This window comes from Rhinopithecus roxellana, chromosome 1 (assembly GCF_007565055.1).
Source record: "Rhinopithecus roxellana isolate Shanxi Qingling chromosome 1, ASM756505v1, whole genome shotgun sequence".
NCBI lineage: Eukaryota > Metazoa > Chordata > Mammalia > Primates > Cercopithecidae > Rhinopithecus > Rhinopithecus roxellana.
The window spans coordinates 62783699-62807047 of NC_044549.1; the positions used below are offsets into that span (position 1 = coordinate 62783699).

A 23349-nucleotide genomic window follows, 5' to 3' on the forward strand; every position below is an offset into this window, starting at 1 on the left:
CGTACATGCTACTATTATGTCCATGTTGCATACGAGAAAACTGAAGCTTGAGAGGCTAAAGGGTTAGCCCAGTGAAAGTGAGGACATTTTGGCAGTCTCTTTGCATGTCCTTCGTCTGTTCAGCCCAGCATGCCTTGCACTTGCTGTCTTTGCCGAAAGTTTCCATTTGATAAGGTAGCCTTTCTTCTCATTCCCTTCTAGGGCCAGACTAGCTTCATGGAACTTAAAATTCATGGATTTTTAGCGTCATTCTTAACACATTTCAGAGGTGCCTGGGATCTGCCCTGGACAAGCTTCCTGGAGTTAGAAGGACTGGCTGCTGGTCCTGGGAAACACTTTCTGGAAAGAGGAGATACTGGGAACACATGAGAAAAAAAAAAAATTGGGAATATATGGCTTGGGCGAGACATTTCAAATATCACCCCTCCATGCCGTCAACAGGCAATGACTTAGTTCCAGCTGTCTAGTTATTTACCAAAGGAAGTCTGCTGCAGGTAGGCACACTGGAGACTTTCTTCTGTGGGCCTTTCATTGCCAGGAGGCACCCAGAGAATATACAGGTTACAAGCCCCATCACCTCAAGCCAACTTGCAGAGGGAGAGCTGAATAGAGCTCTCTTTGGAGGCCAAGCCAGGATTACAGTAATTGCAGGCCGGCTGCTGGCTCTCTGGTGGCAGTGCCCGGTGGAGGCTGCCAGCTGGCCTTGCTAATTACCTGTCGCCCAGGATAGGGAGGAGAACACGAGAAAGGACTGACGAGGCCCAGACAGAAGGCACTGGAGCATGGCAGGCTGGCATCTCCAGGATCCAGGCCTCCCAGCCGGCCCCATGGCTATGGCTCTGCTGTTGCAGAGAATGACTTGGCATGTTTCTACCTTGTTCCTCCCAAACAGCTCCCTCGCGCAGGCCTGCCCGTCTCCCCTTCAGAGCAATAAATCTCTCTGGCCTAGAGTTTTCCCTGGGACACTACAGGAATTGCTGACAGTGGTGTTTTGGGCAGAAGCTCAGAGAAGGCGAGAGAAAGAAACCCTTTCTAGACTAGGGCTGTTCAATTTAACATAAGCCACAAATGTAAATTTAATTTTTTTTGTAGCTATATTAAAAAGAAAAGGTAAAAAGAAACAGGTGATGTTAATTTCAATAATACAGGTATCTTTTATTTAGCTCAATATATCTAAAATATTATTTCAACATGTAATAATGTTTTTAAAGTATTGAGATATTTTACATTATTTTCTTGGTACCAAGTATTGAAAATTCAGTGTGTATTTTACATGTTAGAGCACATGTCCATTAGGGCTAGCCCATAGCCACACAGGGCCAGTGACTACCATGTTGGCCAGCACAGCTTCAGATGCAATGGAAAATACAATTCAAAGCATACTTACTGGCTTTCTTTAGCCATATTTGGGTTTTGTCCCCAAACTTCCAGTCTTTCTTCTGAACTTGACGTTTGCTCTCCAAGCCTCAGATCCTTGCTCCTCCCTGCGTGGACCAAGGACAACAGCACTGACATTCACTTTGGAGCTTGGTCAAAATGCAGAATATCAAGTTCCCACCACGACCTACTGCATCAGAGTCTGCATTTCACTAAGATCTCCAGGTGACTTGAATAGTCAGTTTGAGAAGTCTTGCTCTAGACTTCTCCCTCTTCCCCTTGTTCCTCCTGATTGCATTTGAACTGGTGCACCTGGTAATGCACTTCAATCATGGGCTCCTTTTCGCCTGGATTCCTTTGTCCATCTTCCAAACCTTTGGCTTTTGCCAGATGTAGATGACACATGCATTATCTGCTTCTGTCTCTAGGCTGCAGAAAGGCAAAAGTGGAAACTATCAACCACAAGTGAAAATGACAACTTCTTCACCACTTATTTGATACTTGCTATGAGCCAGGCCCCATGCTCGGCACTTTGCATGCATAATCTCACAGAATTCTCAGTGGGTTTTAGAACCTGGTGCATTATTACATACATTTTAGAAACAAAGCCCAGAGACTAACATCCACACACAGCTAATTTCTGGTGGAGTGAGGATGAAACCGTGGATCTGCCTGGTTGGAAAGCCCACATACTTTGACTAGGTTCAAATTAAAGTTGTTTTAATGTGGGTGGTGGCAAACACGGGTGTATGAGTCTGTTCTCACGCTGCTGATAAAGATATACCCGACACTGGGTAATTTATAAAGAAAAAGAGGTTTCATGGACTCAAGTTCCACGTGTCTGGGGAGGAGGCCTCACAGTCATGGTGGAAGGCAAAACACACGTCTCACATGGCAGCAGGCAGGAGGGAGATGTGCAGGGAAACTCCCCTTTATAAAACCATCAGATCTTGTGAAACTTATTTACTATCACGAGAACAGCATGGGAAAGACCCACACCCCATGATTCAATTACCTCCCACCAGGTCCCTCCCACACCACGTAGGAATTGTGGGAGCTACAATTCAAAATGAGATTTGGGTGGGGACACCGCCAAGCCATATCAGTGGGGGTACTTACTCTTGTTCAGAAAGCCTCTCATTCTGATTTGTCCATTTTCCATGGTCTTCCTCACAATGGTAGCTACATACTTTGTTGTTTTTGAACATCCACCTCACCAACCTGACCTTCTGAAGATAACTTCTCCTTCTAAGGGAAACTTGAAACCATCTCACATGAATGTCCTCAGTTTCCCTCTTCTCAGTCTCAAAATCTCCATGTGTCTGCTTTGCCTTGATTTGGCTTTGTTTCATGGCTTCCCAGGCAACCTTCTGACTTTGGAATTGCAAGCTGGCTTCAACCAGGCATTTTCCTGTGGGGGAGGAGAAATGCTGCTAAGGCTATATTAGTATTTCTGAGCCTGCCTGGCAGCTGGTGTAAATTCACTTACTGTAAGTTCACAATTCGCATTCTGATTTATATCCCAGAACTTGGGGCATGGTTAATGTGATTCTTTAGTGTGGCTTTTTAAAACCATATCTCCATGCTGGGTCAGCTTAGAGAGTTGCATATCTCCCAGAGAGAATTTGGAGGCACATAGATAAAGACCCAGGTGAAGATCCTGCCACGGGGCTCCAGCTGAGCAGTGGGCTGAACAACTTTGCTGTCATTGCTCTTTCTCTCTGTATATGGCACAGGGGCTCTCTGATAGGGCTTCTAACACGTAGAGTCTTCTATTGTCATTGGCTGGATAAACTGGTATTGCCAGCTAGGTTTTAAAGTCTCTAAGGTATGGGCCACAGCCTTTGCTATATAGAAGGAATTGGACGAATGCTTCTGAATGAATACCTAGCTGTCTTAGTTTGGGTCCCCCCAGAAATGGTCTCTAAGACAAGGATTAGAGTGGAGACGGTTTGAGATTTGGGAAGGAAGGGGACATTAGGAGGCAGGTCAAGGTGAAGAGAAGGAGGGGACAAAAGTTAATAAAGGGTATGTTTTCAAGCTAGCTACTCCTGTGGGTGACTGGAGCTTAGTCCCACTGAAGAAACTGTAGGAGTCAGTGTAGAAATGTGCCTCTGAGCTATCCTGCTCCAAGGGTGAGGGGGCTAGGGTATTTATACACCAACTCCTATTAGTAATTGGTTGAGGGCTGCTCTCAGGGGCTTCTGTCAGGAAGAGAAAGCTCCCAGGCAAAGAAACAGAGGTGCCAGCAGTTGGAAGTATGCACAAAAGTGGTAAGAATGAGGGGTACAGGAGGGTCCTGACAATGTCTGCCATGGCAGACTAGATTAATAAACCTCTTGCCATAACCAAGTCAAGAGGGAATAAGCTAGCTCTTGCCCTTTGATACCTAGCTCTTGAATTCCTTTCAGTCATTTCTGGTGTTCATTTTTAACCAGGTATCACTCGTATTAAAATGTTGGAATGAGCTGAGTCACAGGCAGTTGGCCTAGATGGCAACTTGTTCCAGACCCTGACCTACAAATGCCTTTGGATAGATCCCTGGAAAGGCATGGCTCCAAATCTCTCTCTTTTGGTTTCTGTTGGCTGGCTGGTAGGCACAGCAGTTAAGTCAGGCTCTATGTGAATGTTGGGATCCTGTCCCTCTCCTGTCCCATGTGTTCCAACTTGACCAGTCAAGACTGGCTGGGCAGACACACAATCCAACTCAAAAATACCAGCATTAATCAGTTTCTTGGTGTCTCTGTTTTGGGGGCAGAAATGACTTTTGGGGAAAGGAATCTATCCTGGGGGAAGGAGTGTAGAAGAAATTTCTATTATCTGCCTACACCTATCTGTATACACTCTCTATCTATCTATCTATCTATCTATCTATCTATCTATCTATCTATCTATCTATCTTATCATGCTGCTGATAAAGACATACCCAAGGCTGAGAAATCTATAAAAGAAAGAGTTTTAATTGGAATTAAAGTTCCACATGGCTGCGGAAGCCTCATAATCATGACGGAAGGCAAGGAGGAGCAAGTCACATCTTACATGGATGGTGGCTGTTAAAAAATGAGAGAGCTTGTGCAGGGGAATGCTTTTTTTCAAAACCATCAGATCTTGTGAGACTTATTCACTATCAAAATAACAGCACATGAAAGACTTGCCTCCATGATTCAGTTCCCTCCAACCAGGTCCCTCCCACAACACGTGAGAATTCAAGATGAGATTTGGGTGGGGACACAGCCAAACCATCTATCTATATCTATTATCTATCTATCTATCTATCTATCTATCTATCTATCTATCTATCTATTATCTATCTATCTATCTATCTGTCTATCTATTTATCTATCTATCTATCTATCTAATTTTAGAAGGGACATTGCAGAGCAAGGATGGGAGAAATATGTGTCTTGTCAGTGGTTGAGAAATCCCACAGGATGGGAGGATTTGACAGTTTCAAAGGTTGACACCTCATTTTGCCAAAATCAGTCTAGATGGGTCTGAATTTGGGTCAGTTTTCTTTCTAGAATGTTGATATTAATATCACCCTGTGAATACATTCCATACACTCCAAGGCCTTTTAATCTTTTTAGTATTCTATGCATTCAAAGGAAGAGAGAGAGAGAAAAGAGGGAAAGAAAAGGTAAGAGAAAGGGTAAAATTGAAGTTCTGATGAAAATGCAAACATGGCACATCCCTTTAAAAGAGAATGAGGCAGCAGGTTCATTGGTTTTCCACAGTGCCACAGAGCTCCAGGCCTTTGTTCATTCATAACTCTTCAGAAACAAGATTCTTTTATTGGAGTGAACTGTTCCTCACTGGATGGATCTCAAATTCCAAGCCAAGTGAATGTGACTATAGGGGAAAGAGTGTTCACTGCAGAAGAATGAAGAGCCCAGTGCAAACCAAGGAGGCTCAGGACATCATTGATTCAATATTTTTTCAACTGTACTGACTTAACTAGGCAGAAGAGGCCTCTTCCCTTATCATTCTGAATCAAGGGCTTGAAGTCAGTTCATTAATTCACTTTTTCACTCCTTCATTTATTCATTCATTCAGTATTTATTGAGCATCTACTCTATTATGGATTTAGTGATGAATAACAAAGCCAGGTTGCCTGCCTTCGTAGAGTTTATATTCTAGTGGTAGTGGGAAATAGGAAATAAGGAAGTTAAATAAGTGCAGTAATTTCAGATTGTGGCAGGTGCTATGAAGGGAATAAAACAATGGTGCAGTAGATGTTAATCAGTCAGGGTGGTATGTTATATAAAGTGGTGTTCTCATGATCTATTACTATGTAACAGATCACTTCAAAACTTAATAGTCAAAACAAACATCGCTGCTCCATGGAGTGTCAGCTAGGGAGGCTCAGCTAGGGCTGGCTCATTCACGTGGCTAGCAAGTTGGTCCTGGTTGTGAACTGAGAACTCAACCTGAACTGCCTGACACCCATGGGTTTTAGTACTTTCCATGTGGTTGCTTGAGCTTCTTTACAGCGTGATTGTTGGGTTCTAAGAGTTAGTATTCCAAGAGACAAAGTGGAAGCTGCAAAGCTTGATATAATCTAGACTTGAAAATCTCCATACTTTACTTTTGCTGCATGTGACTGTTTGAACGAGTCACTGAGGCCAGCCTAGATTAATGGAGAGGGGAACAGACTCCACAGGTGGTCTGGAGGATCTCTCTGAGGTGATGATTTTGAAACTATTAATATATCTTGAAGAATGACTTAAGTACCAACTAGGTAAAAAGCACTAGGTAGGGCTTCTAGGCAGAAAGAAAAGCAAATGCCAAGACCAAGAGGAAGAAAAGAAGATGGCATGACTGCAGGATGGTTTGTTGAAAGGCCACTATGACTGCAGCACTGTGAGCTGGAGAAGCTTAGTGGTAGATTGAGTTGAAAAGATAAGCAGTGGCCGGGTGATGTAGCCCACATTAAGGAGTGCAGATTTTATTCTAAATGTGGTGAGAAGCCCTTCAAGGATTTTTAAACAGGAGTGACAGGATCTAATTTACTTTTGAGAATTTACATTGACAGCTATATTAACTTGCTAGGGCTTCCATAAAAAATACTACAAACTGGGTGGCTTAAACAACAGAAGTTTATTTTCTCATAGTCTGGAAGTTGGAAGTTCAAGATCAAGGTGTCGGCAAATATGATTTATTGGGGCCGCTCTCCTTGGCTTGCAGATGGCCATCTTCTCACTGTGCCCTCACATGATCTTTTCTCTGTGTGCATGCATCCCTGGATGTCTTTCTGTGTGTCAAAATCCCTCTGATCAATATGCTGGCTGCTATTTGAGAGGGCCATCCTCTGGCCAGCCTGGCTCTGGAATATTTCTGCACAATCTATCACAGAATGCAATGGTGCATAAAGTGGTCCATCTGTCCAAAGGGGTGTATTAGTCAGTTTTCACGTTGTTCATAAAGGCATACCTGAGACTGGGCAATTTACAAAAGAAAGAGGTTTAATTGGACTCACAGTTCCACGTGGCTGGGGAGGCCTCACAATCATGGCAGAAAGCAAGGAAGAGCAAGTCACATCTTACGTGGATGATGGCAAGTAAAGAGAGCTTGTGGAGGGAAACTTCCCTTTTTAAAAACCACCAGGTCTCATGAGGCTTATTCACTATCACAAGAACAGCACAGGAAAGACTTGCCCCCATGATTCAATTATCTCCCACTGGGCACCTCCCATAACACGTCGGAATTCGAGATGAGATTTGGGTGGGGACACAGCCAAACCATATCAAAGGGCTAAGGAAAAAAACATATCTTATTTTAACCTCCACTTTATACTTTCCCTATCCTCATGCAATGGACTAACTTAGAGGTGGAGAAGGGAAGATTTGCCAATTACTACCAAGGGAGTTAAAAACTTGAAAGCAGCAAAAGAGGGGTATTTTTGATGTTCAGGCTTTCTTAAGCAAGGCCACATTGTGCTCAGAATAAATTACACAAGACAGAAGGAGAGAAAAGTTATAGGCTAAATACTATTTAACTAGTGGGGGTGAGGTTAGGAAGACAGAGTTGGAAGAACAACGTCATCAGGATCTTAGGGAGTGAAGTTTCTCTGGCACACAAGGCAGAACTTTGGTGGTATAAAATATGTCCGAAAGTGTTTGGCAGTCCTCCTAATTTCCACCCCCGACTTGAGTGTGGGACTGGACTTAGTGATTTACTTCTAACCAATAGATATAATGGGACTGATCATGTATGACTTCCAAGACTAGATCATAAGACACATTTAAGCTTTCTTCTTTCTTACATCACTAATTCTGGGAAAAGCCAGGTGCCATGTGACGAGGATACACCAAACAGTATATGGAGAGGCCACATGGTGAGAAATTGAGGCCTTCCACCAACAGCCATGTGCTTCTCCTGCCCCGGTCAAACCTTCAGTTGACCATAGACCCAGCTGGCATCTTGACTGCAACTACATGAGAGACCCTAAGCCAGAGCCCAGCTATGTCTCAAATTCCTAATCCACAGAAATTGTGGAGATAGTAAATATTTTTTTGTGTTAAGCCACTAAATTGTAGAGGTAATTTTTTGTGCTACAATAGATAATTATTTGATTATTAGTGGGGGTGGGGAGATAGAACAGGAAGACTCCATCATGAAGATTTTAGGAAGCAAAATTGCTCTAGCACGTGACATATAACAGGGATCAACATTTCTTGATCCCTGTTACCAAATTGAAACACAATGATGGGGATACTCTACAGTATTAGCTACAGAAGTCTCATGGAACCAGAATTTCTGGGTCAAAAGATAACTCAGAGGGTTGAAAAATCTTCATTTTTTCCCCCTAATGCACAGGGAAACCTAGGTTGAGAAAAAATAAGTGATTTTCCTGAAGTTCTTTTATCCAGTTTAACCAGTTAAACTCCTGGTTTAAGTTGGAGGCAACAGGCAAATTCTGCAAAGTTATTGATATCAGGAATTTCCAGCTGGCCTAGGTAATAATGTTTTCTGCACATCACCAATTTGAGGGCTCTCAAACATATTTACAATACCCAGGAGACAAAGCTGTCTGTGGAATTACAATTCAATATCAATATGTAAAACGGATTTGTTGTTTGTTTAAGGAAAATTGTGACAATCTTTCCTTAAGCAAGTTGTAAGTCTCCAAGACATAGCAAGTGTTGACTCATATTCAGCGGCTTCATGTAAACAATTTGCTTGCCATCTGACAACTCTAGACTTCAATAGGCTCTGGCATGCAAAGACTGGTTAAGGAAAACCTCTAGACTGGAGATGTCCCGTGGAGATTCCCCAGCTATTAAGCTTATTCTTCAGCTATTGAGAAGATGGCTTTTCTGAAACAGTAATTTTTTTGCCATTACTTTTAATGGCAAAAACTACAATTACTTTTACACCAACCTAATAATAAGGGTTGGTCTGACTTTATGGAGTCCTGGATCATTTCCATTTGGTGATGTTCAGACTTTCTTAAGTTCCATGCCTTAAGCACTTTTTTTGAGCAAGCAAATAGACACCTTTATACCAATTTGATACCCAGAAATACTCAAGTAGAAGCTTCTTCAAAGATCTGCTCTGCTTTCTCTATCCATCACCGTCTTTTTATAAGTAGTAACCTGGAGATCTATAAACTTGACTTTTGTACATCACTGTGCACAACCCAGCTTCTGTCCTCCTCTCCCACTCAATCAGGTACCACTGTACCCCTCGATCACTCCACTGCAGACACACTGACCTCCCTTTTGTTCCTAAAATAAGACAGGTTCCTTCCCATCTGAGAGCCTTTCCATCTGTTTTTCTTTCCATCTGGAATATTCTCACCTCATGGCTCGTAGAATGGCAGTTTAATGCTCAGTGTTTCAATGTTCACGTCTCAATTCAAATGCCCCCACCTCTTAGAGAAGCCTTTCCTGTGTGGGCACCTCTCCCCTTCCCATCTGTGACAGTCAGTTGTATGTGTCAGCATGGCTAGACTATAGCCCCCAGTTATTCAATGGAGCACTAGTCTAGGTGTTGCTGGAAAGGTATTTTGTGGGTATGATTAAAGTCCATCATCTTTCAGTAAGGAAAATTATTCTCCATAGTCTGGGTGGACCTGACCCAATCAGCTGAAAGGTCTTAAAAATAGAATTGAGGTTTCTCTGAGGAAGAAGAAATTCTGTCTTTCAACAGCAGATTCAGCTGTGCTCAAGATTTCCAGCCCATCCTTCCTGATGACCAGTTCTACAGATTTTAGACTGGCCTAGCCAGCCCCTATACCTGCTCGAGACAATTCTTCGCAATCAATCTCTTAATATATTCCACTGGTTCTTTTTCTGTGGTACAGCCCTGTGTTACTCCATTTATTTTCTTAGTGCTTGGGTTGCCTGAGTTAGCTAGTAAAAATACAATATTGCAGCTAGCATGCAATACTTGGGATGTACACATACTAAAAAAATTTGATGTTTATTTGAAATTCAGATTTAACTGGACATCCTGTATTTCAGGGGTTCCCAACTCCCCATAAGGAACTGGGTCACACAGCAGGAGGTGAACAGCAGGTGAGCGAGCAAAGCTCCATCTGTGTTTGCAGCCACTGCCCATTGCTCGCATTATCACCTGAGCTCTGCCTCCTGTCAGATCAGCAGCAGCATTAGATTCTCATAGGAGTGCAAACCCTATTGAGAACTGCGTATGTGAGGGATCTAAGTTGCAAGCTCCTTATGAGAATCTAATGCCTGATGATCTGTCACTATCTCCCATCACCTCAGATGGGACTGTCTAGTTGCAGGAAAACAAGCTTAGGGCTCCCACTGTTTCACATTATGGTGAGTTGTAGAATGTACAATGTAATAATAATAGAAATAAAGTGCACAATAACTGTAATGCACTTGAGTGATCCCAAAACCATCCCCCCAGGGCCCCCGCCCTTGGTCTGTGGAAAAATTGTCTTCCACAAAACTGCTCCCTGGTGCCAAAAAGTTTGGGGACTGCTGCTGTATTTGATCTGATGACCCTACTTAGTATTTATCACAATTTTAACTTATTGTTATTATTATTATTATCATTATTGAGACAGAGTCTCACTCTGCCACCCAGGGTGGAGTGCAGTGGCATGATCTCAGCTCACTGCAACCTCTGCCTCCTGGGTTCAAGCAATTCTCACGCCTCAGCCTACCAAGTAGCTGAGATTACAGGCGTGTGACACCACACCTGGCTCATTTTTTGTATTTTTGGTAGAGGAAGGGGTTTCACCATGTTGGCCAGGCTGGTCTTGAACTCCTGGCCTTAAGTGATCCACCCGTCTCAGCCTCCCAAAGTGCTGGGATTACAGGCGTGAGCCACCATGCCCCAACTGAACTTACCTTACTTCTTGATATGCTTACTTATATATTGTCCATCTCCCCATCTAGTCTGGAGGTTCCATGAGGATGGGGACCTTATATGTCAATTTTATGGCTATCTCCCATTTCCTGAAACAGTGTCTGGAAATGAATAGGTCTTTAGTAGATATTTATTAAGTGAATTAATAAATGAATATATTATGTCACCTGTATGGTTATGCTTTCTGTTTTGAGAGGCCCAAATCACCCTCCACATGTAGAAACTGGGTTTCTGTTTTTCAACAGTTGAATCAGTGCTTCAAACGATAGCATCCAAGTGTGTGGTCTATTGGCTAAGGGTTCCCTTTCTCACACTGCTGTTGTTGTCTGCCCAGGAAAGTGTTGGTTTGTGTGATTATTTGACTATTTTAGGAGGTCATTTCTCTTATTATTTTGTAAAAATGAACAGAAAATGGAAAAACAAAAGTACTGATAGTGGTGATAAGATTCTTGTCTCATAAACTTAGTATAATCACACCACAAAATAAATCACAAGACAAGCCAAATGCAGCAAATCTTCAGCCCTGATCAGAAGCACATAGAACTCAGGCTGCCTGGCTGTAGAATCATGCAAGCAGAAAAAGGAGCAATAATAAGAACCTGCATGAAGTCCAGAATGGAATTAGGAATTTTTTTCTTTTAGCATCTGGAGGCAGAAATCACTTTTAACAAGTGAATCTATTGTTTGATTTGGGGCATTGGCTTTTTGTTCTGCCTGTAATTTAAGCCTCAGCTCGTGTCACCTCTTCCCTAAAGACTTTCCAGTTCCTTGTCCCTCAGTCCCACCCCTGAGAACCATTTCTTTGTTCTCTTCCCCGTGCTCCCAGGAGTGTGTGGCTTGAAACCATTTTAAGTATGTGTTTTCACTCTCCTTTTAATTTTACTCACCTACTATAGTTGTCTCCTCCTTTAAATAGCAAATTCCTTGAAAATAGGAAATGCTTTACACCCCCTTCCTGCAAATACCCCAAACTCCATTACAGGGAGCTCAGTGCTAGCGTGGAAGTTAATGTGGACTTGATGTTAAAAGCCTGGGTTTGGAACCCAGCTCTGCCATTTGAAAACTGTGTGTCCTTTGATATATAATTACATTCCTCTCCAAGACTCAGTTTCCTCATCTGTCAAATGGGAACACAACTATCTACTGAGAGGTTTACATGGGTTACTATTGGGGAACAATCGTTGGAACTTTAAAATGCCAGCACCATGGAAGGTCTTAATGATGTCAGTCTAAGCAGAAACAATAATCAAAAATGTTGGTTGAATGAATGTCTTTGTTAGCTCGAAATCTCAAGAGTTGAAAAAGAATATCAAGATATCTCTATATAAGAATACAGAATTTTTACATAGGCAGGAATGTCTCTGGATTCTGATGGAATAGGCCCCTCCCCTCTACTTTCACCCTTCTACCAAGTGGGATCGAATATATCTGCTCCTGAACAAATTCTGTCCTGACCTGGCCCAGTGCCTTAAGCCTTCACCATTACTCCTGTAGGATGACACGTTCTGTTCATTGCCTCTGGGCTGAAATCAGTGGGCCTCTAAACAGGCTTAGTAGGTCAAGTTGGGGTGAAGAAAAAGCCATGCATTTGGGGCCTGCCGGCAAAGCCTTCTACAGCCCTGCTACCTACCACCTACTTGATCCCCCACCCCAACATTCTATAATTCAACCTTTCTTAGCTTCAGTTTTCTCATCTAGGAGTCATGCATGATAAGCACACACTCCCTCATAAGATTACTAAGGCACAGTTTCTCAACCTCAGCACTATCAACATTCTGGTTAGATAATTCTGTGTGTGTGTGTGTGTGTGTGTGTGTGTGTGTGTGTGTGTGTGTGTGTGTAGGGGGAGTACCCTGTGCATTGCAAGATGTTTATCAGCATCTCTATTCTCCAGCTACTAGATGCCAGTAGCACCTTCTACCAGTTGTGACAATCAAAAACATCTCCAAATATTCCCTGGGAAACAAAATTGCCCATAGTCAGGAAACACCGCAGTAAGGATTAAACTCAGTAATTCCTGTGTGAGCCTTTGTAAATCTGAGAGCCCAATACAAGTGTTAGTTTTAATTATTTTGCTCTGATTTCAGAGAAAATTAAATTTCCCTCTTCTTTGAGTCCTTAGCTCTTAAAAAATAATAACAGATAGCAATAATTGAATACTTGTGATGTGGTAGGCTCTGGTATTGTCTTATTTTGCACATAAGAAAACTAAGCCTCTGAGGGGCATGCCCAAGAATACAGGAGTAAGTAGTCAAGGCAAAATTTGAACCACAATGTATGTCCAATGAGTCTAAACCCATGCTCTCAACTTGCATTTGTTATTTATTGCTGTATAACAAATTATCACAACTTAGCAGCTTAAAAGAGCATACATTTGTTTTCTCACTGTATCTGTAAGTAAAGAACCTGGGCACAACTTAGGAGGTCCTTTGAGTAACTACAATGAAGGTTTTAGCCAGGACTGAGGTCTCATTTGAATGCTCGGCTGGGGAAAGAGCTACTTTCCAGTTCACATGGCTGTTGGCAGAATCCAGTTGTTTTTAGGTTGTCAGACAGAGCCTCAGGTCCCTACTTGCTGTCAGTTGGAGGTCACTCTCAGTTCCTTGCCAGATGAGCCTCACTGTAGAATAGCTCACAACATGGCAATTTGCTTCATTATGTCTAGCAAAGGAGAGAGACTGTTAGCAATATGGACATTGCCATTTTATGTAACATAATCATGCAAGTGATATGTTATCACCTTTGCTATATTCTATTGGTTAAAAGCAAGTTGCTTGGCCAACCCACTGTCACACAGTGGGATCACAGGGGCATACATACCAGGAGATGAGGATGTTTGAGGCCATCTAAGAGTCAGTCAACCACTCCATGCTGTCCTGCCTCCTCCTTAGCCCACTTATTACAAATGTATAAGCCTGTTTCAGCTACTAGCCCAAGTGCTGTTTTTAGGGTTTTGTTTTTGCTTTGCAGATTGTCTCCATCTTCTCAGGCTGCAATAACAGAATACCATAGACTGAATAGCTTAAACAACAGACAATTCTTTCTCACATTTCTGGAGGCTGGGAGATTCAAGATCTGGTGCCTACTGATTCATTTTTCTGATGAGGGCTTTTTGGCTTGCATATAGACACCTTCTTGCTGTGTCTTCAGACAGCACAGAGAGAGAGAGAGAGAGACAGAGAGAGAGAGATCTCACCCTTCCTCCTCTTATAAAGCCACAAATCCTGTGATGAGGGTTCCACGCTCATGACCTCATCTAAATCTAATTATCTCCCAAAGGTCCCATCCCCAAATACCAGAGAGAGAGATGTTGATTCTTCTAGAATAGGAGATACATACACACACACACACACACACACACACACACACACACACACACATCAGAGTCTTGCTCTGTCACCCAGGTTGGAGTGCAGTGGCATGATCACTGCTCACTGCAACCTCAACCTCCCTGGCTCAAGAAATCCTTCCGACTTCAGCCTCCTGAGTAGCTGGGACTACAAATATGTGCCACCATGCCTGGCTAATTTTTATATTTTTTATAGAGATGTGGTTTTGCCATGTTTCCCAGGCTGGTCTCGAACTTTTGAGCTCAAGTGATCTACTTACCTTAGCCTCTCAAAGTGCTAGGATTACAGATGTGAGCCACCCCTCCCAGCCTGGAATAAGGATCTTTTTTATATACCTGTCTTGGAACCTAAGCCAAGGCTTGGTACTTGGTAGGTATCAGAAACTGTAGGCTGAGTGAATGAAAAACACAGGCATAGGAACAGAGGAAAAAGTTCCAAGAGATTGGGACCCAGGACTGATAAACATTAATGGGGGTTGGGGAGTCACTCTGAAATAAGGAAAATGGAAGTCTGCCTGAGTAGAGCAATATGACAGAAACATGGGCTTTGACATTCAGTAAAGTAGACTGTTGAATCAATCTCTGCAAGCATCATTTTCTCTCTTGCAAGTGGTAATATTGTTGATACCTACCTCAAAGTGGTGTTGTGAGGACTGGAGAAGGTAATGGATGAAAGCCCCTAACATAGTTTATGTTTAGATCAGTGGTTGGCAAAATCTGTATTAGTCTCCTTTGCTGCTATAACAAATGGCCACAAACACAGTGGGCTTAAAACAATGTAAATTTATTATCCTATAGCTCTGGAATCAAAATACTGGGCTAAAATCAAGGTGTCAGCCTATCTTCCTTTTGGAGGCTCTAGGGGAAAATCTGCTTCCTTGCTTTGTCAAGCTTCTAGAGACTGCCCGCATTCCTTGACTGTGGCCCCTTCTTCCAGCTTCAAAGCCAGAAGTGTGGCATCTTCTCTTTTCTCTGACCTTAGCTTCCATCCTTACATTTTTCTCTTATTCTGATGCTTCTGCTTATCTCTCAAAAGTACTCTTCTGATTACATTGGGCCCACCAGGATAAGCTCCCCATCTCAAGATCCTCAACCTAATCACATCTGCAGAATTCCTTTTACAGTGGAAAGTAATATAGCCACATGTTCTAGGGATTAGGATGTGGACATCTTTGGAGGGCCATTATTATTATTATTATTATTATTATTATTATTATTATTATTTTAATTTAAAAAGAAACAGTGTCTCATTATGTTGCCCTGGCTGGTTTGAACTCCTGGGTTCAAGTGATCCTTTTTCCTCAGGCTACCAAAGTGTTGGGATTACAGGTGTGAACCACTGTGCCGGCCTGGAGGCTATGGTTCAACCTGCAACAATCTGCTGTCTGTTCCCAAAGTTTTATGTCTATCTCAACTGCATTGACCCCATTCTTCAAAACTCTCAACCCATTACAGCAATCAACCTGAATCCAAAATCTCATCCAAGTCTTATCAGGTCAAAAGTTTCATTTCTCATCACATAAATCATCTAATTTAGGCATGGGTGAAGCTCTGGGTATAGTCCAGTGTGTGGCACAATTTCTCTCTATCTGTGGACCTATGAAGCTAGCAAACAAATTATCGGCTCCCAAAATACAAAATGAAACACACTCCACCAGGTTAACAGTTATAGAGATTCCCATTCAAAATGAGGGAAGAATGAAAGAAACAAGGAGTCTCTGGTCCCAAACATTGTCTAAATCCAACCAGAAAAACTCCATCGGTTTTCAAGGCATGACTCTCGGCTCTGCCTTCTGAGCCTATAAGGTCTGCTCTCACAGCTATCTTTCCTTTTTCATGAGGGGTAATACTTGTTTGCAGCTGTAGTTTCATCTGCCTGTTTCCTGTCTGTAGAATTTTGGGGATCTGACAGCCTTCTTTCATTCTCTTCTCTCTGTCCCTTTCAGGTCAAGCTGGCAGTGTTTTGGGGGACATGCCAATCTTAAAAGCCTTGTGAGTTTCCTGTGTATGTCACATGGACTTACTCCATTTGAACATCAGGCCAAATCAAGCCTATTGCCTCTTTTTGTAAATGAAGTTTTATTGCAACACAGACACACCTACCTGTTCATTTACGTATTGTTGATGGCTATTTACATAATATAACAGAGTGAAGGGTTGCAACAGAGACGGTGTGGCTCACAAGCTGAGACTCTTTACTATCTAGCTCTTTGCAGAAAATGTTTGCTGATGACTGGCCCAGAGCCAGAACTCAAATAAGTGGTAGTTTTTAAACAAATAACAGACTTGGGTGGGTTGCAAAAGTGGGGCCACTTGGAGGTAGTGAATATTTCAGACATTGTGTGGTAGGTGTGAGGAGAAAAGTGAGAAGAGGTAAGAGACAAAGGAAGAGGAAGTGAGAAGCTATGGACTTCAGAAGTAACCTTGATCTTCTTGGAAAGTTGCCTTGGAAGCCTGGGGCCAGGGTCATTAAGCAGCAAGATTACCATGAAGGAAAAGAGTGAACCAAAAGAAAGTAAGGGGAGAAGTACAAACTGGGCTCAATTGTGACAGAAAAGAAAAATCACACCTAGAGTGTGAGGGATGCAGTACACTGAGTCCCTTAGTACAAAAGAACCACATTGCCTCCTCATCATCCTCCCTCTGAAAAGAAGCCTGCTGTGCACACCTATGGGACAGCATTTGCTTAATTCTATGTGCCAGCGGCAGCTTCCCAATAAGCCTTCTCTCCTTCACTTTTGCTCCGTGGAAATGAGAACATACCGAGAGTGACGTTTGTGTGTGGGTTTTGGCACTTTCACAAAAAGCTTGATTAGCCTTATTTAGAATATGATTACTCTTTCAATCCCTGTGCATAAATGGATTTCAGGTGACCATGCCTGTCACAGGCCCTTGCTCGCCTGGTTACTGACTTGAGGTGTTCTTTGTTTTAAACAAAGCAGGACAAATAAAGAGCAAACACCCACTCGGGGCCCTAGACGTTCATAGAAACTGATTTCCCTTAAAAATCAGCTCACTTTGGGAGTTGTAAATAGGAAGAAATGAACCATTTAAGAGAGAGTCTTTGAGACTACTGCCTATTGGAATGGAACCAGTTTGGGGTTTGGGGTGGAGGTGGCATGTCAAATTTGCGGTTACTTCCTAAACACACACAAACTGTTTCAATATCAGATTTGAATATGCTACAACTGCCCCCCCAACCCCTTGCCCAGCAGTCTTTCCCCCCATAAACAGCTAAGCCAAGAACCCCAGGACAATTTGCTCTCTGTATTGATAGACTATCTGGGGTTTCTAAAGCAGGCGATGTATTCTATTTCAGGAAATCAGACCAAATAAAAATCATTCCAATTAAAAAGCACCACTGGGCAAGTAGAACAGCAAGCGCCCACCTCACACAAAACAGACCAACCGCAAAGTGCAGCCTTTCATAGATGTTGTTGATGGCAGAGTCACTGCCTTAGAGCCTCGAGTTTATTCAATGGGATAAAAGTTGCCTGGTAAATTGAGCTGAGAGGATTTTTTTCCCAGAAGGCCATCACAAGGCATTTTGATGTACTTATCATTTACAAGAGCCCAGAGGACTAGAGGAATGTGAAAGTGATTTTGATTTCAAATACTATAGAACCCAGTTATTATACAGCTTATTAATACTGAGCTTCAAATAACCATCAGATATATTCTGAGACACACACATACACATACACACATACACATACACACACACACACACACCCCCTCTGTACAGGCTTGTAATATGAGGCCTGTGATGGTGGTGTCTCATCTTATTTAGGGAGTTGGGTTCTAAATTTCTACACAGATGAAAATTGTGTATGGTTAAAGTTGCATTTGGAAAATCCCTTCAAATGCCCACTAGCACAGTGAGATGCTTGCACTGTGGGAGGTAGGAAGTAAATCTGACTGCTTCAGTTCTCACGTGCCTCTTGCAGGTGAGGATAGGCAGAACCAACACCCTGTCAGCCCTCTTTCTCACTCTCTTGCTGAGGGCATGGAGATGAATTCACTTTAGTCAACTGTATAGGTTATATAACTTCACTTTGAACAGGTCACCCCCAGGAGGGTTAGTCCCCTCTACAAATACAAAAGCCACTTGTGTCCTTTTTCTAGGAAAACTTCCTCACTACCTGGTAAGGAAGACCCTCAATTGTCTCATCCACTAAAAACACTCCCAGTGTCTTCCATCCCTTTTCCTTCCTCTTTCTCTCCTAAAAAGACTGACCTGGGCTTTTGAAAATTGGTTAAGCCTTCTCTCCCTCTCTCTTTTCTCTCTTTCTCATTAGCATTTCCAAGTGTAATATTCAAAGCTTCCAATGGGGACAATGCCCTGAAATTTCAGACAGCTCCAAAGGACTCCTTCCCACGCTGATGTAGGCACTTAAGTGTTGAATTAGCAATTTCCCAGCACAACCTGAATTCTAGAAGTTAGATGTCACAAGTGGATTGATGAACTTTATTATTCAGACTTTTTAGTTAAAAGTGCCAGAAACCAACTCAAAGCTTAAGTAAAATGGGGAAGTTTTTTTTGACTCATGCGAGTGAAAATTTGCATGTGGTATTGGCCTTGGGATGCTAGTGAATCGAACGACAAGGATCTATTTTCCCTCCCCCTCCCTTCCTCTTTTCCACTGTCCCTTCCTCCCTCCCCATCTCTTTTTCCTTCCTTTCCCCCTTTCTCCCTCCTCTGCGCAGTCTTAGCTTCTCTTTTCTCTGTAGGTTGGGGCTGATTCCCTCTTACAAGAGGACTCCATTCATTTTAGGGTTGGGTGAACTGCATGCTTCACTCACATCATCACATCTTAGGGTCATCTGAGGAAACAGTGATTTCTCTCTTCTGGCACCCACAGATGTGTCAATAAAAAGAGTCAAATTCTGTAAAATATTTGAAGAGATTTATTCTAGCCAAACATGAGTGACCAATGGCCTGTGACACAACTCTCAGGAGATCCTGAGAACATGTGCCCAAGATGGTTGAGCTACAACTTGGTTTTCTACATTTTATGGAGATGTAAGACATCAGTGAATACATGTAAGATGTATATTGGTTCGGTCTGGAATGGCAGGACAACTGGAAGCAGGAGGCTCACAGGTCATAGGCAGATTCAGAGATTTTCTGATTGGCAATTGGTTGAAAGAGTTATTATCTAAAGACTTGGACTCAATAGGAAGGAATGTCTGGGTTGTGATAAGGCACTGTAGAGACCAAGGTTTTATTGTGTAGATGAAGCCTCCAGGTAGCAGGCTGCAGAGAGAATAGATTGTTAATGTTTCTTATCAGACTTAAAACATCTGTTCTATCAGTCTTAAGGTTGAGTTGATGTTAATGCTGGTCAGGTGAGCCTGAATTCCAAAAGGGAAGGAGAGTAGGGTGAAGCAGGTCTGACTCCCTCTTCCCATCATGGCCTGAAACTAGTTTTTCTGGTTAACTTTGGCATTGGCCAAGAGATGGGGTCCATCAAGATGGTTGGGAGGCTTAGAATTTTATTTTTGGTTTACAGATGAATCCCAGACAAGGATTCTGATAGGCTGGTCTGGTCACAAGCTTCCTCAGCCCAGTCACAGGAGCTGAAGGGAGAAGACACTAGGGTTGGCCAGACCTCAATCTCATGCCCACCCTTGTGGCTTATGGGAAGACTGAGGAGTTTAGCAGCCTGACAGACACCATATGCTGTGTGGTGTCTGCAGTATGCAGTGTGCCAGGCGTGGTGGCTCACGCCTGTAATCCCAACACTTTGGGAGGCCAAGGTGGGCAGATCTCCTGGAGTCAGGAGTTTGAGGGCCAACAAGGCAAGACCCTGTCTCTACTAAAAATACAAAAGTTAGCTGGGTGTGGTGATGTGTGCCTATAATCCCAGCTACTCAGGAGGCTGAGGCAGGAAAATCACTTGAACCCCGGAGGTGGGGGTTGCAGTGAGCTGAGATCACAGTACTGCACTCCAGCCTGGGCAATGGTGTGAAACTCTGTCTAAAAAGCAGAAGAGGAAGAAGAAGAAGAAGAAGAAGAAGAAGAAGAAGAAGAAGAAGAAGAAGAAGAAGAAGAAGAAGAAGAAGAAGAAGAAGAAGAGGAGGAGGAGGAGGAGGAGGAGGAGGAGGAGGAGGAGGAGGAGGAGGAGGAGGAGGAGGAGGAGGAGGAGGAGGAGGAGGAGGAAGAGGAAGAAGAAAGAAGAAGGAGGGGGAGGAGGAGGAGAAGGCGGCAGTGACAAGCATTTTCCCGAAGAAAGATGAAGGGAGAGTGCAGGTACAAATATAAAGACATGAGCGCTGAGTGGAAGAAACCACAAATATTCATCTCAGGTTCCTAAGAAAAATCAGAAAAAAAAAACAGACCATCTCACTCCTACCATCATACATTCAACCAAACATCCCAATGGGCCTGCAGATAGAGCTGACCTTACCAGCACTGTGTATGATATTACCTTGCAGCTAGTATCAGTCTTAGCAACTGGCCCCAAATAGTCATCTCTGAGCAGTGATCCACAACTTGGAGAAGGCATGAAAACTATGTTTCTCTGATTTCAAAATCTGCTCACTTTGTAAGTCAGGATTTTGCAAGTTTTCTAATTATAGTGGTTTACCCTTAAAGTAAAACAAAACCTAAAAACCAATGCCATAATTTCGTGCCATGCTTGAAGCAATTACTTTTGGCAGCTCCAGGCACCACCTCCGTTCTCCGTCATCCATCACGGTGTGGATTGAATGTCTGCAGAGCAAGCATTCTGCTGCCATTCCAGACCAAAAGTCATGCTAATCTCTCTGTCTGTTTTTTCCCTATCTTTCTTCCTCCCTCTTTTAAAGTCTTGTCCCTAGACAAGCAGCATCAGCATCTCCTGGGAACTTACCTGAAATGCAAATTCTTGAACCCCATCCCAGACCTGCTGAATGTGAAAGAGAAAGTAGAGGCAGCAGCAACCTATATTTTCGCAAGCGCTCCAAGTGATCCTGACACACCCTCACGTTTGCTGAAACCCATCTTATGTAATACCCTATTGTCACACTGACCTCAGAGCTATGCACACATATGCTTCCTCTTTTTGTCTCCGGCTCAGAAACTCCCCATGGTCCAGAAAATAAATTGCATACTCAGTTTAGCCATTCAAAGACCTTGGCAATCTCATTTTCCTAACTTATTGTTTATTAATGTATTCATTGTTATGAATCTTATTTATTTATTGAGCATTTAGAATGAGCCAAGCAGTAAGCAAGGTCCTTAATATACCTTGTGTATTAGTCAGCTCAGGTTGCCAAAACAAAATACCATAGTCTGGGTGGTTTAAACAACAGGCATTTATTTTCTCACAGTTCTGGAGGCTGGAAGTTCAATATCAAGGTGCTGGTTGATTCCAGTTCTGGTGAAGGCCCTTTTCCTAGCTTGTAGACTGCTGCCTTCTTGTGGTGTCCTTGTATGGTAAAGAGAGAGAACTCTCTCTCTCTTTCTCTCTCTGTTTTTCCATCTTCTTATAAAGTCACCAATCCTATCATGGGGGCTCCTCTCCCATGACCTCATCTAGCCTTAATTACCTCCTGAGAGTCTTATCTCCAAATTCGTCACACTGGGGGTTAGTGTGTCAATATACTAATTTGGGGGGTATGCAGTTCAGATCATAGTACGTTGATTTATGTAAACCTTCCAACAAGCTGTGAGATAAGAATCACTGAGCCCATTGGCCGTTGAGGAAACTGAGGCTTAGAGAAGCTCGGGAAGCTCCCTAAGACCAAAGTTAGTAGGGGGTGGTGCCAGAGTCCAATCCTGTGGAGGCATTCTTCCTCCCACACAGCATTGGTCCCACGGCCTGTTCTCTCCATTATTCATGGCTGCCCAGGTGTCCAGACATGCCCCTACCTTCCCTCCTGGACACTTGGCTCAAACCACCCCCAAACCTGGATCTCCTCTCTGGGCTCCTTTGTCTAAATGTATTGAGTCCTGGAAAACAAATCCATCTTTACCAGCTTCCCTGATAAGAATCATTTTCTTTTTCTTTCCTTTCTTTCCTTCTTTTCTCCTTTTTGCAGCAAGTTTTTCATTCCTTTTTTTTCTAACATTATTCTCAGGGCTCCTCTGCCACTCCAAATTATCTTTGCTCACCCCAAGCAGTGCACACCTCTCTAAGTTCCTTGCTAACTTCACTTCCAATAGCTCAAGGGAGATCCCTATGGAGCATTATTGATTACAGTGATTATTAGTGTTCTAAATATTTTGGAAATGTCCACCACATTCTAGCTACTACAGGTTTCTGCAGACACCCAAAGTCTTATTTGGAAAGAGCTGATGACCCAGAGTCAGCAGATTGAAACTCAAAGCAAAAGGTTTATTTGGCCAACAGTTTTCAAATCCTTTCTGTCTCTTTCTCTCCCTTTTTTTTTTTCTTTTTTCTTTTCATTTGTTTGTTTTAGGGATAGCAGAATCAAATGAAGCAATGATAGAAAAAGGTAAGTTGGAAGGAATAATGAGTGGTGTCCTCACTCCCAGTGGTCAGTTCTAATGTCAGTGTGACAACAGAGTAGTATATAAAGCAGAGGTTGGCGAACTATAGCAATGCACAACAATGACCTGGAATGCTTGTGAAAACACGACTGCTGCTGCACCCATTCCTCCTTTCAGATTAATGAGAACTGGATGGGGCCTAAGAATATGCATTTCTAATAAGTTTCCAGGTGATGTCAATACTGCTGGTCCAGGGACCACACTTTGAGAACCACTGACCTAAAAGGCTTCCTTACCCTTGTTAGAGATTTAGAAATAGACAAGCATATATATATCACTAAGATGCTTTGGCTATGGTATGAGTAAACCCACCTGAATGTAGTTTAGGCAGTAAGGTATCAAAGCAAGTCTGAAGGCAGTATCCATGGGTAGCTCAGCCAATGACTGACTTTAATAAGGATTAGCCTCTCTCTGTCTTTCTGTCCTGCCATCCTCATCATGTTGGCTTTGTTCTTGGGCTTGCCTCTTCACTATTCCAGAAAGGCTGAAGGCTGCCACTGTTCCAGGTATCACATGTGAACCCAGAAACATCAGTCTGAAGAAGAGATGGGGTTTTCTTCCTTGTGGTTGGTTTTTTTTTTTTTTTTTTTTTTTTTGAGACAGAGTCTTGTTATGTAACCCAGGCTGGAGTGCAATGACACAATATTGACTCACTGCAACCTCCACCTCCCAGGTTCAAGCAATTCTCCTGCCTCAGCCTTCCAAGTAGCTGGGATTACAGGCATGTGCCACCATGCCCAGCTAATTTTTGTATTTTTAGTAGAGATGGGGTTTCACCACGTTG

General features: G+C 42.8%; 1 long non-coding RNA gene across 3 annotated transcripts in view; it reads right to left on the reverse strand.

Annotated features, from left to right (window-relative positions):
- Positions 1-1140: 1140 nt before the first annotated feature.
- Positions 1141-23349, reverse strand: part of LOC115893847 — a 38692-nt gene continuing 16483 nt past the window's right edge. The window contains exons 5-7 of one of the 3 annotated variants that reach the window (XR_004053882.1): positions 13540-13709; positions 2497-2788; positions 1141-1806 (exon numbers count right to left, since the gene is read on the reverse strand). This is a non-coding gene — a long non-coding RNA (uncharacterized LOC115893847). Of the gene's footprint in view, positions 1807-2496; positions 2789-12866; positions 13381-13539; positions 13710-20922; positions 22458-23349 lie in introns of those variants that run through there. The other 2 variants (XR_004053889.1, XR_004053871.1) reach the window with 2 other exon arrangements.